The following is an 11,681-nucleotide window of genomic DNA, read 5'->3' as shown; positions in this document are numbered from 1 at the left end:
ATTTTGTTCATAAAAATAGGAACAATGTAGTAATAAAAATGGAAGTAGTTTTCTTTGATCAACTCCCAGTTATTATGTGTTACAAAGTGAACAAGCTAGATTGCATAATTTTTATTAGATAATATGTCTCACATTATACATGTATATTTTAAACATAACATTGGTTTTTCATGCCAAGAAACATGGATTAATTTTTTTCAAGCCTGAAGAATACTGCTCTTCCCTTTCCTGCATATATAATGGAACAGCATGGCAATATGTAAAGTTAAATTTTAAAATTGCAGATTATATTTAAACCACACCCTCCCAACCTTTTCATATCTTTTTCAAGTAAACTGTTGGTAATACTAGGGGCATGTCAGACCAAATGAATGATTTTATACTAGGTAAATACACCCAGATGTTCTGTATTACAGAGTGAAATGATTTGAGATATCTCTTCTGGCTTTTTTTTTTTTTTTTTGGTAGTTGGTGCTGCATTGAAACCTCAGGTAGCAGTTGGCGTCTCTTTATAATTAAGTATAAAATCTTACAAGTGAAAGAGGACTTTGACAAGCAATTTTATTTCCTTCTTCTTGTCCTCCCTGTTTTCTTTCTTTCTTCCTTCCTCTCTTTCTTTTTTAAAAATAAAGACCTTCTAAATAGTATAGTGTTCACTTTGCACACATAGCTGTCCAATTAAAATATATTCTGATTTTAATTTCATCTGTAAGTGGGGAGTGTTTGTTAGAGAAATTACTAGGATCAGCAAACAGGTCAAGAGATAAGCTTTGTTCACAGATGTATCCCGGGAGTCACATTGCACTCACTCACCTTCAAAGTATCCTAATGAAAATGAGGATAATGATGATGATGATGACGATGATGATGTAGCAATGATAGCTGGTACTCAATGAATGCTTTGTGCCTGGAGCTGGGCTAAGTGTTTCACAGGCGTTGTCTAATTTGCTGTTCACAATAATCCTATGAAAGCAGATAATGCCATCTTTAGATGAGGAAACAGAGGCTTCGGAAGCTAAGAAACTAGCCCACAGTCCCTTTCGAGAACCCCATCCTCGGTCTGCGTGAGCTCTCAGTGTGTGACCTGTCTTTGAGAGATGATGGAAATAGTAGGCAATGTGGGACCATCCCTAGTTTCCCCCAGTCGGTAGTGGGATGCAAGCCAAGCAGAGGCCGTGGCTTTGCTGGGGCTGTGAGAGGCCTCATACTTCTGATCTGGAAAGCACTCACCCTGGGCTTACCGTTTTTTCTGGGACCTAATGCACCTGGCTCTAGCGCAGATCACTTCATCAAGTCCTTGCTCTGTGTCATACCCACCTCTCTGGTATACTTTTGGTTTCCTGGTACAATTAGTTTTTTGAGTTTTTTTTTTTTAATTGAAGTATAATTGCTTTGCAATGTTGTGTTAGTTTCTGCTGTACAACAAAGTGAACCAGCTATATGTATACATGTATCATGCAAATGTTGATTTAGTGTTTGATTTTTCATATTATGACTCTTCATTCTTGGTGTTCTGGAAGACTTCTCCTACAACGGGCACAATGGAGTGTCTGCTTCATCCTGAATTCCCCAGGTTTGGTTATTGTTGTTCAGAGGACACCCTGATGGGACCAGAGATGGTGCCTCACCCACCAGCGACCTCGAATAAGGGGCTCTGCCCAGTAGGAACAGCCATGTCAGTAGCTGGTCTCCTGGGATTTGGACTGAAAAGTGGGAGAGTATTGATCAGAGAGGAGCAAGTGGAGAATGGAACAGACACTCTGAGAAGCAGAGTTGACATGGAGGGGAGACCAGGAGAGAGACCCCTAGAGAGTAGCTGGCCCTGACCTGTCTCCTTGTTATGGTGGCTTTCCACTTCCCATCTCCACATATATGTCCTTGTACTCAGGGAGATCTGAGTGCAGCTGTTTCTTGCAGCTACAAGAGCCTGACAGCACATGTGAGCATCCCGCGACCAATGCCCTTCCAAGGCTTCTTTCTTCTACCTCTGTCTGTGGTGGTTTGATTATAAGAGGGGTGGTAGTCAGGATTCTTTACAAGTGACAGAAACACAACTAAAATTACTTGAAGCAAGCAAGCAGGGGTGAGTGGAGAAATGAGAGAAGCATGGAAGTTAGAAAGATACTGATAGAGACCGCAGAACTGAGGAAATTGTTGCAGAACCCACATAGCTCTGAGTCCTTAGTGTCTAGAGGCAGAGACTTGTTGCTGCCATGGCTCTCTCCTGCTCCGTCTTTTTGGCTTTTGTCTTCTTCATTCTCTTGCATGTTCTACACTGTGCGGGGTATGGCTGACAGCAGCTCTCGGACACATTCTTACAGCTTTGTGACCAAAAATGAATGAATTACTTTCTTCAGCAGTAAACTTAATGAATTCCCAAGGAAGAACTCTGACTGGCTAGGCTCTTGTCATGTTCCAAAGGAATATTTGCCAAGGAAAGGTCACGCATCCCTGTGGCCCTGGGGTATAATGCTCTGATTTTAAGCCTACCAGAAATATACGCTTGGAGAGTGGGTAGGGCAGTTCCCCAAGGGGACAGGAACGCCTCTCCATGCAGACAGAACCCTTGTATCAATGACAAGAGGTATAGTGATACAACTGTGCTTTATCCTCCACAAAGGAGCAGAAAAGCAAATGGGCTTTTTGTCTCACTTCCCAAGGTTCTCGTACAGACTTCTTCCACACTTTCTGCTCCCACCTCAGGTCTGTGGCTCATCTCAGGGATTAGAATCGTTACCTAAGACATTCACTTTCCTCCGCTTGGCAGTCATCCTCACCACCAGGTCCAGCAATGAATTAGAAGTCCCTAGAACAGGACAGTAGAGACTTTTCTTTACACTATGAGCTCTTAGAGTAGGATGCCTAGACCAGCAGCATCAGCATCACCTGAGTATCTGTTGGAAATGCACATTTTTCAGACTTTACCCAAGATGTGCTGAATCAGAGACTCTGGGTATGGGGCCCAGGAATCTGTTTTAACAAACCTTTTGGGTGATTCTGAAGCAGGTTCAAGTCTAAGAATTTCAGTAGACCCTTGTTTAGATGACCTTTCCAAAACATCCCTGAGGGAAAACGGTTGGGTCCAGGGATGTTGGCGTATCATCCCCTGTCTCTGAGTATTCACTTCATGGGACCACTATGCACTATGCCAACATGCATCCATCCATTGCCACTTGCATCAGCCTCCCAGATAGATGCCAAGGAGAGTCTAAAGGATAAGGAGGATAGATGAAGCCATTCTGTAGGGTGCTTGTATATGGCTTGTTCATAACAAGGCATTCCTGCACTGAGAATCTTCAATCACCTGTATAGGCACAAGCACACACACCTAAACCGTACTGGGGGCACCTAGTGTCAGCTGCACGGCTCCTTGTGGACCCCTCTAGAGGCTTTAAGGTGGTTCTTAGAGGAACCTCATCTTTCCCATGCACCCAATGGGAAACCTTGCTTAAGAAACCTCATGGGCTTAAAGAGGAAAACTGAACCCCAAGGGTTTTCCTGCCCTGTTTTCCTTTTTATATTATTAGAAATCTGAGATTGTGTTTTTCCTACACTGTGCTTGTCGTTATAGTATCTTGTAAGGGCTGTGCATACAGGAGGTGTGGAGATGACAGACTTTCATTCCTCCCACAGTTCTTGCTTCAAACCATCAGCACTGGTTTCTGGTCCGTTATTCAGGAATAGATGTTTTCTTTGCATATCCAAAAGTTCTTAACATTAAAATATCCCACTTTACTACTCAATAGAATTAAGTGTTCTGAAGATTTGAAAAAGAAGCTTTCTATTTAGAATATGAAATCATCAATAGGTAACATATAGATCCTTGTTTTGGACAAGTTAAATTATTCAAAAACCAAAAATCATAAATCTTAAGAAAAAGCAAATTTTATTTTTTGTCCTTAGAATCTTCTGGGTATAATCATGTAATCCACAACTTCACCTTTGGACTGAAATTGCTTCTGCCAGGAAGGAGTTTTCATCTCAGAGTAAAAGGATTTGCAAGCAAGGTTTCATAACAGAAGTGCCGTCTCAGCCTTATTGGTGGGATTGCAAAGTGATAATTTAATTTAATTACATGATAATTTAATATCCTCTGTGTTACTCTGCAAGTACTTGGAGGACAGTGTTTGGAGTGGCAGCTAGGTCTTTGACAGTGTAGTTATATTAGTGGAAGGTGAGGTTGTACCCACAACTACTTCTCAGATTTTTAAAAATCTCAATATCTGAAAACAGCTCATGTGGAAAAATTTTTTTACATGAAATAACATTCTTTGTCAAGGTTATTCATTTGCATTCTTATAAACAGAGTAGGACTCCCAGAGAATATTGGAGTATTTATTTGCCTGACCACTGACTCAAGCTTTCTTCTCTAAATTAGGAAGAAGAGACAGCCCCCTTCCTCATTCCTTAGTTATACCACCAGTCCCCAACCCAAGCCCTGGAAACTGCCTAGAAATCTGTTGTGTTGGCTTCTTCCGTAATTCAGGGAGTAAAAGACAGATAGGACTTATGCCAGATTTCACTTTGTAGTGAATTATTTAAAATTGTTTAAAAGGATAAATATGCTGGAAATTAAATGTGACAGACTGTTAAAAATCGCCCAAAGCAATTTTTAGAATCTTCAGATTTCTTTTCTGCTACCTTGGGTAAGGAAAAATGGTGATGCTGATAACAAAGAGAGGAAAGTCAAAAGGAAAATTTAACTTGTTAAGAGGAGACTGAATTTACTTCCCACTGGTGAATTTACATGGTTATGTTACCATGGTAGTGTAACCCAGTATAGTGGGCACTGTGGTGTGCTACCCAAATTCCATGGACAGGACCAAGGACTTAGCCCACAGCAGTTAGAGTGTTGTAGTTTTTGTTGTTCAGTCTCCAAGTCATGTCTGACTCTGCAACCCCATGGACTGCAGCACACCAAGCCACCCTGTCCTTCACCATCACCCAGAGTTTGCTTGTGTCCTTTAAATCGGTGACGCCGTCCAACCGTCTCATCCTCTATTGTCCCCTTCTCCTTACCTGCTGTTGATTCACAGCCGACTCCCTCTCCAGGAATTGCCCGTAGGCGAAAGGTGCTTTCTTGCTCCAAGTTATGTATCTTTCTCAAGGGATAGCCCACATCCAGTGACTGGTTGATGAGGTTATACCAAGTCCTGGCTTCCTGGCCTCAGTATGGGGCCTCTCTGAGGGTCCATCCACCTTCAGATTCCCAGAAGGATTGGCTGAAATCATGTTCCACCTGCAACAACAGTTCAACTTCTCCTTCTGCCCAGTCCTGCTTTTCTCACCCGTTTTTGCCAGCTTCACTTTCCAAAGCACATCCTCATAAAACGTGCCTTCATCTTTGTCTGTTTTCCAAGAAGTCAAAGCTAAGATAAGAAACAAAGAAACTAAACAAAGATGTAAATATGGAGCAGGAAGAAGATGTAGGAGTTACTTCTTCATTACTTCAATTTTAATCTTTTTTTTTTTTTTTTTCTGTTATAAGCTTTGAATTTGTAGTATCCCTCAAGGCTGATTTGATGGATTAAGTTAAATAATACCAGTATGAATCAATTAGTCAAGTATTTACTAAGTACCCATAAGATAACTAGTTTCTGACTCCCTATTAAGGGGCAGTTTGTTTACAACATAACCTATTGACATTATTCAGATGATTATGAGTTTTTAGGTTAACAAGACCAGTTTTAAAAACTGCATAGAAAAAAGACCAAGTAATGTCAAGGGCTTAAAAGTGAGTGAGTTACTGACCCAGTGTGGACCTCATCTGATAGTTTCCTGTAACCAACTAGAGTCACGCACAACCAGCTCCTCATGAAATCTATTAAAAAACATACTCTTTTGTTTTTTAATCACCTAAAGAGACAAAGTCTCAGGTCAAAGTCTTCTGCGTAATGCTTACACTCCGTGTGATCCAGACAGGTAGCTCAGTTTTATAGATAACATTGTGAGAACCATGCAGGCAGAAGCCCAGGTGTAGTCTCTCTCATCTCTGTGCCCCTTCCTCATTATCACTCGTCAGAACTGCTCTGACGTTCTGCTGTTACCTCCAGTGGTGAGAGCCCAAAGCGCTGGCCTGGCTGGACTTGGGGAGACCAGAGCATTGATTCCCAAAGCAGACAATCTACAGAATGGCTTCTGTGAATCATCTCATTTTTGCAAGCCCAGCTGTTCTGGTTCTGCTCACTTTCCAGTGATGTTGTGCAGGCTTGGGTTTGGGAACCCAGGAAAATAGCCAATTATCCCAATGTTTTATTGATTTGGGGGAGGTATTTAATTATTTATTTTAAAATTATTGTAGTGTAGTTTATTTATCATGGTTTGTTAGTTGCAAATGTACAGCAAAGTGATTCAGTTGTATATACACATATATCTGTTCTTTTTCAGATCCTTTTCCCATATAGGCTATTACAGAATATTGCATAAATTTCCCTGAACTTCCCTGGTGGCTCAGCTGATAAGGAATTTGCCTGCAATGTGGAAGACCTAGGTTTGATCCCTGGGTTGGGAAGATCCCCTGAAGAAGGGAACAGCTACCCACTTCAATATTCTGGCCTGGAGAATTCCATGGATTGTAAAGTCCATGGGGTTGCAAAGAGTCCAACACGACTGAGCAACTTTCACTTTCTTTGTGCTATACGGTAGGTCCTTGTTGGTTATCTATTTTATATACAATAGTGCATGTGTGTGTTAATCCCATTTCTAATGTCCCAATGTCTTAAAATGCTGGAGAATCACACCTTTCCTAGACCCCTCATTATTTCAACTTTGGGGCCTCCAGGATCCCTGATGTTTCCTTTATATGACACAGTATCTCTCAGTCATGAGAATCCACATGTGCTAGAATTCTGCAGGGGAAGACAGTGTACAGGAAGATGAATTTTAGCAGTTTCTCTCTCTCTTTCCGTAATTTGATATTAAAATAGTGATTTAACATTTTAATGTGGCATAGTTGACAGTACAGTTTTGTGCAATGAAAAGATAATTGCTATAACATTTAAAAATATTTCATTACGGCATTTTTAATAATAAAAACAGTAAAATGCTTTTGCATTTCAGACTCAGCCTAAACTTTAATAATCATTCTTATTCAAATGGCAGGATGTGGAGCACTTGAATGTTTTACATATATCCGTGAATGATTTAGGGGAACTATGAAATGATATTAAATTTGAAGACTACAGTTTAGTGTATGAGAGAAAAAACCCTAATGACTTCACAGGAGAAATATTTATTGGCATATCGTGTTACCTTTGTTTGTAGCATAATGGTCTCAGAGGGACCAAGTGAGATTGTTTTGATGGTAAATTTATTACATAGTTTTTAGGGGGCTGGGCCTGAGGGATTTTGTTGAAAAGGGTTTTGTGATCCCAGAAGCTATAAGGAACTTTGGCCTCTCACAGAGAGTCTCCACAGAGTGAACCCTTGTCCTTGGAGAACCAAAACAGACGCTGCTGCAGGGAGCAAATGTTTCAAGTTGGTGTCAGCTCACCAAGGAAGGGAGCAAACAGCACATATTTCACTTCTGTCAAAAGTGCAGTATTTCCTTTCGGAGAGCAACCGCAAAGCGTTCTTTGTTTCTTCTCATTAGAAGCTCAGGCTCGAATATGGAGCTGCTTCAGCTGGAACTCTGGCTCTAGCATTTGCTGCCTGCTTGGCCTTAGCAAGTTACCTGACCCTCCTGAGCCCATTTCTGTAAAATTATCCTAGGACTTACCTCACAGCATTGTAATGAGGCCTAAATGAGCCTTGGGACATGTGGCCCTCCGATCCAAACACCGTGCCTTTGCACATGCTGAACACTCCAGCCATGGTGGCCATTATTATTACAGTCGACCCTTGAACCATGCGAGGGCTGGAAATTACAGACAGCCCTCCTAGTACATGGTTCCTCCTGATCCACAGATTTGATGAAGCACAGATCAGGCAGTACTGTAATATTTACTATTTTAAAAATCTGCCTGTAAGCAGACCCATGCATTTCAAACTCATGTTGTTCAAGGGTCAAGTATATTATAAATAACTTTTTTTAAAAAACAATTGAAGTATAAGTGATTTACAATGTTTTGTTAATTTCTGCTGCATAGCAAATCGATTCAGTTACATACATATTCAGTTCAGCTCAGTCGTGTCCGACTCTTTGCGACCCCATGAATCCCAGCACACCAGGCCTCCCTGTCCATCACCAACTCCCGGAGTTCACTCAAACTCATGGCCATTGAGTTGGTGATGCCATCCAGCCATCTCATCCCCTATCATCCCCTTTTCCTCCTGCCCCCAATCTCTCCCAGCATCAGAGTCTTTTCCAATGAGTCAACTCTTCACATGGCCCAAGTACTGGAGTTTCAGCTTTAGCATCATTTCTTCCAAAGAATACCCAGGGCTGATCTCCTTTAGAATGGACTGGTTGGATCTCCTTGCAGTCCAAGGGACTCTCAGGAGTCTTCTCCACACCACAGTTCAGAAGCACCAATTCTTTAGCGTGGCAATCCACTCCAGTGTTCTTGCCTGGAGAATCCCAGGGACGGGGGAGCCTGGTGGGCTGCCGTCTCTGGGGTCGCATGGGGTCGGACACAACTGAAGCGACTTAGCAGCAGCAGCAGCAACTTTCTTCACAGTCCAACTCTCACATCCATACATGACCACTGGAAAACCATAGCCTTGACTAGATGGACCTTTGTTGACAAAATACATACCCACATATATATATATATATATATATTCTTTTCCATTATGGTTTATTAATAGGGTATTGAATATAGTTCCCTGTGCCATATTGTGGGACCTGTTGTTTATCCATCCTGTATATAATAGCTTACAACTGCTAACCCCAACCTCCGTTTCCACTCCTTCCCCAACCCCCTCCCCCAGTAACTCTTTTTTAAGGCCCTGTTTTGTCAGCTTGTATGTGGGAAGGATCCACAAGGGCATGACTTGTGAAACAGAATCTATACTTTAATGCCTCCAACTCCAGGTTTACCCCCAAAAAAGGGCCTACGTGAGGCCAGAGGTGCATGCTGTCTCTTGTGGCCACTGCACACCATGAGGGTTTAGATGAGCCAGCTTATGACAGAGTCTCCAAGATGGCAGAGGGCCTTGCAGGGACCCCAGAGATGCTGTCTGGGCCAGGGGGCACAGTGATTGCGTGCAGAGTTCACCAAAGGAGAAAATGCCATACTGCCAACTGCACTTGCAAGAATTTGCCAGGCTCCTTTTCTCTGCAGCTTTTTTCCACCTCTTGACTCCCCTCTGTAAGCTTAGCCTCATCCCAGGTCTGTGACAAATCTTGTTCTTATTCATAGGAAACAAGAATAAGAAAAACATTGGTGATTCCACATCAGGGCCACCCTGTTGCTTCTTTGGCTTTATTTGTGCCAGTTCTAGTAAAGATAATATGAACAATAACAACTAATATTTTTAACACCTACTCTGTGCTAGTCCTGTTCTAAGCATTTTACTTTTTCTACCTGCTTCTCACAAAAACCCTATGAGGTAGGCATTGTTATTTCCCTCATTTTATAGATGAGGAAACTGTAGTGCAGAGAGGCTAGGTAACTTGACCAAAGTTACACAGGCATTAAGTGACAGAATGGAGATTTGAGCCCAGACTGGCTGGCTGTACAGGCCAGGCACTGAACCACTTCCCCCTCATTAGCTTCTCTTTATTCCTCTGTCTCAGGCCCCAGCTTGTTCTCCCATTCTAAAAATCAAGACTTCAACTTGTTCTGTCTGCCTGAGTGCTGTGGTGATGAGCTGCTTGGGGTCTTAGGTCCTCACCATTGAGTCCTCAGGAGCTGCAGCCCTGTCCCTGAGTCCGAGGCCAGTTGCCACTCAATTTTTGGCCTCCTCTCTTAGAACATTCCAGATACTACCTTTTTTGGCCAGGTTCCTTCCATCCCCCACAGGGACTTTGATCTTCAAGCCCCTTGCTCACCTACATTGGACAGCCCACATCCAGGCTCTAGCGACTCCAGGCGTGGTTTCTACTACAATGGTCCACGCGCCACTCCTGAGGATGACTAGCCAGGGCTTCTCTCTGCAAGGAGGGCCCTGGCTGTCATTTTCATACCTCCTAATTCTTCCCTCTCCTTCCACTGCTGAGTCTGGAAGGGGTGTTTATAGGGAACCAGCATGAGAGCTTTCTCAGGGTACCCTGAGTGAGCAGAGAATCCTCCAGAAGTTCCTCTAGACTAGGCATTACTGGTCTGTCCAACATGCGTAGACAGGCTTCTAACAGTATAGACAAGAAGACAGGCGATGACTAAGCCCTTCAAAGACCAGTTAAAAGTATTCAAAGTGTCCTCACACTACACCATCTTCCTTGGAGTAGGAGAGAGGAACTTAGACTTTCTGTATGAAAATGACATCCCAAGACATCACAATGTCAAGGGTCCCATAATGTTTTTCCAGGCCAAATGAAACTGAGTAATAAAATACACCTAAAGAAGTAGGAGAGTTAGGAGACTCCTTAGCCATGAAAGCACATATTTGATGAACAGGTCAGAAAAATTCCCCTGTCTGAAAGACAGAATGTTAAACATTTTGAGAGGCGGTGGATTCCCAACTTAGGAGGTGACAAGGCCACCACTTAAGATAATTAGCCTCCAGAGCAGGACCACACATCAGGGTCAAGGACGTCTCTGACACTGGAAGAGGACCTGGGACATCAGAGCTGCCTACGGACTCAAAGGATAGTCTACAAAGCCCTGGCTACATGCACAATAAGTCCTTGAAAGGAAAACTGCAGCCCTGGTTGGTTCAACGGGGAGAGGGTAGAAAGTCGGACAGGGTGAAGGTCAGAGCAGAGTTGTTAAGATCAGAAGTCATAAAGGAAGATATTTTCAGATTATTTTCACCCCGAAAATAATCTGTAAAGCTAAGAGCTTTAATGAACAAGTTAAAAGTTAAAACAGCAAGCTTTCTATCTCTGTGTCTCTGCCTAGCCTCTGACTTCCTTGTTCATGGAATTCTCCACTGTGTGACTCCAGGTGAGACATAGGACCTTTTTTCCACCTCAGGAGATGAAGATGCCCCATATTCACTCTCTCAGCTCCCTGGCAACTAGGAAGCAGGCTGTGACAGAGGCACACCAACAAGATACTCTGAATCAGGGACAGAGAAAAGACTCCTCCAGGGACAGTGGGGGCAAGGGTGCCAGAGGATCTTTCAGCATCTCGCGTCAGGAAGGCAGTCCTCACCGGTCGTTCCTGAGTTTAGTTTGGGCGTTTCTCTGCCCAGTCTCCCCTAGTGCTGCTCTATTTTCACTGACCAGTTTCCTAGCTTTTCAAATGATTCTGTGGTCTAGTAAATATCTTCTCAAAATATTCATTTTCTGCTGAAACGAGCCCATCAACTTTCTGTTGCATGCATCCAAGAACCCCTGACAATACACTGGGAAACCTACTTACAGCATTTCACTGTTTAAAGCAAAATACCCCCCAATACAAATGGGTCTAACAAATTCAATAAGGAAAGATGCATATTCCAATAGAAAAATAGAACAAAGGATATGAACAGACAATTCAATCACAAGGAAATAAACACAGATAAAGACCTTTTAGCCAATAAGCATAGAAAAAGACTTTGCCATCACATTCCCAAAATGCAAACTTTTAAAATATTGTTGAGAAATCATTCTTCCCATATTTTTCCTAAAATCCCCAAAATTAAGAGTGCTAATA

The sequence above is a fragment of the Ovis aries genome, chromosome 5, assembly GCF_016772045.2.
Source record: "Ovis aries strain OAR_USU_Benz2616 breed Rambouillet chromosome 5, ARS-UI_Ramb_v3.0, whole genome shotgun sequence".
NCBI lineage: Eukaryota > Metazoa > Chordata > Mammalia > Artiodactyla > Bovidae > Ovis > Ovis aries.
This window is presented reverse-complemented; position numbering follows the sequence as displayed.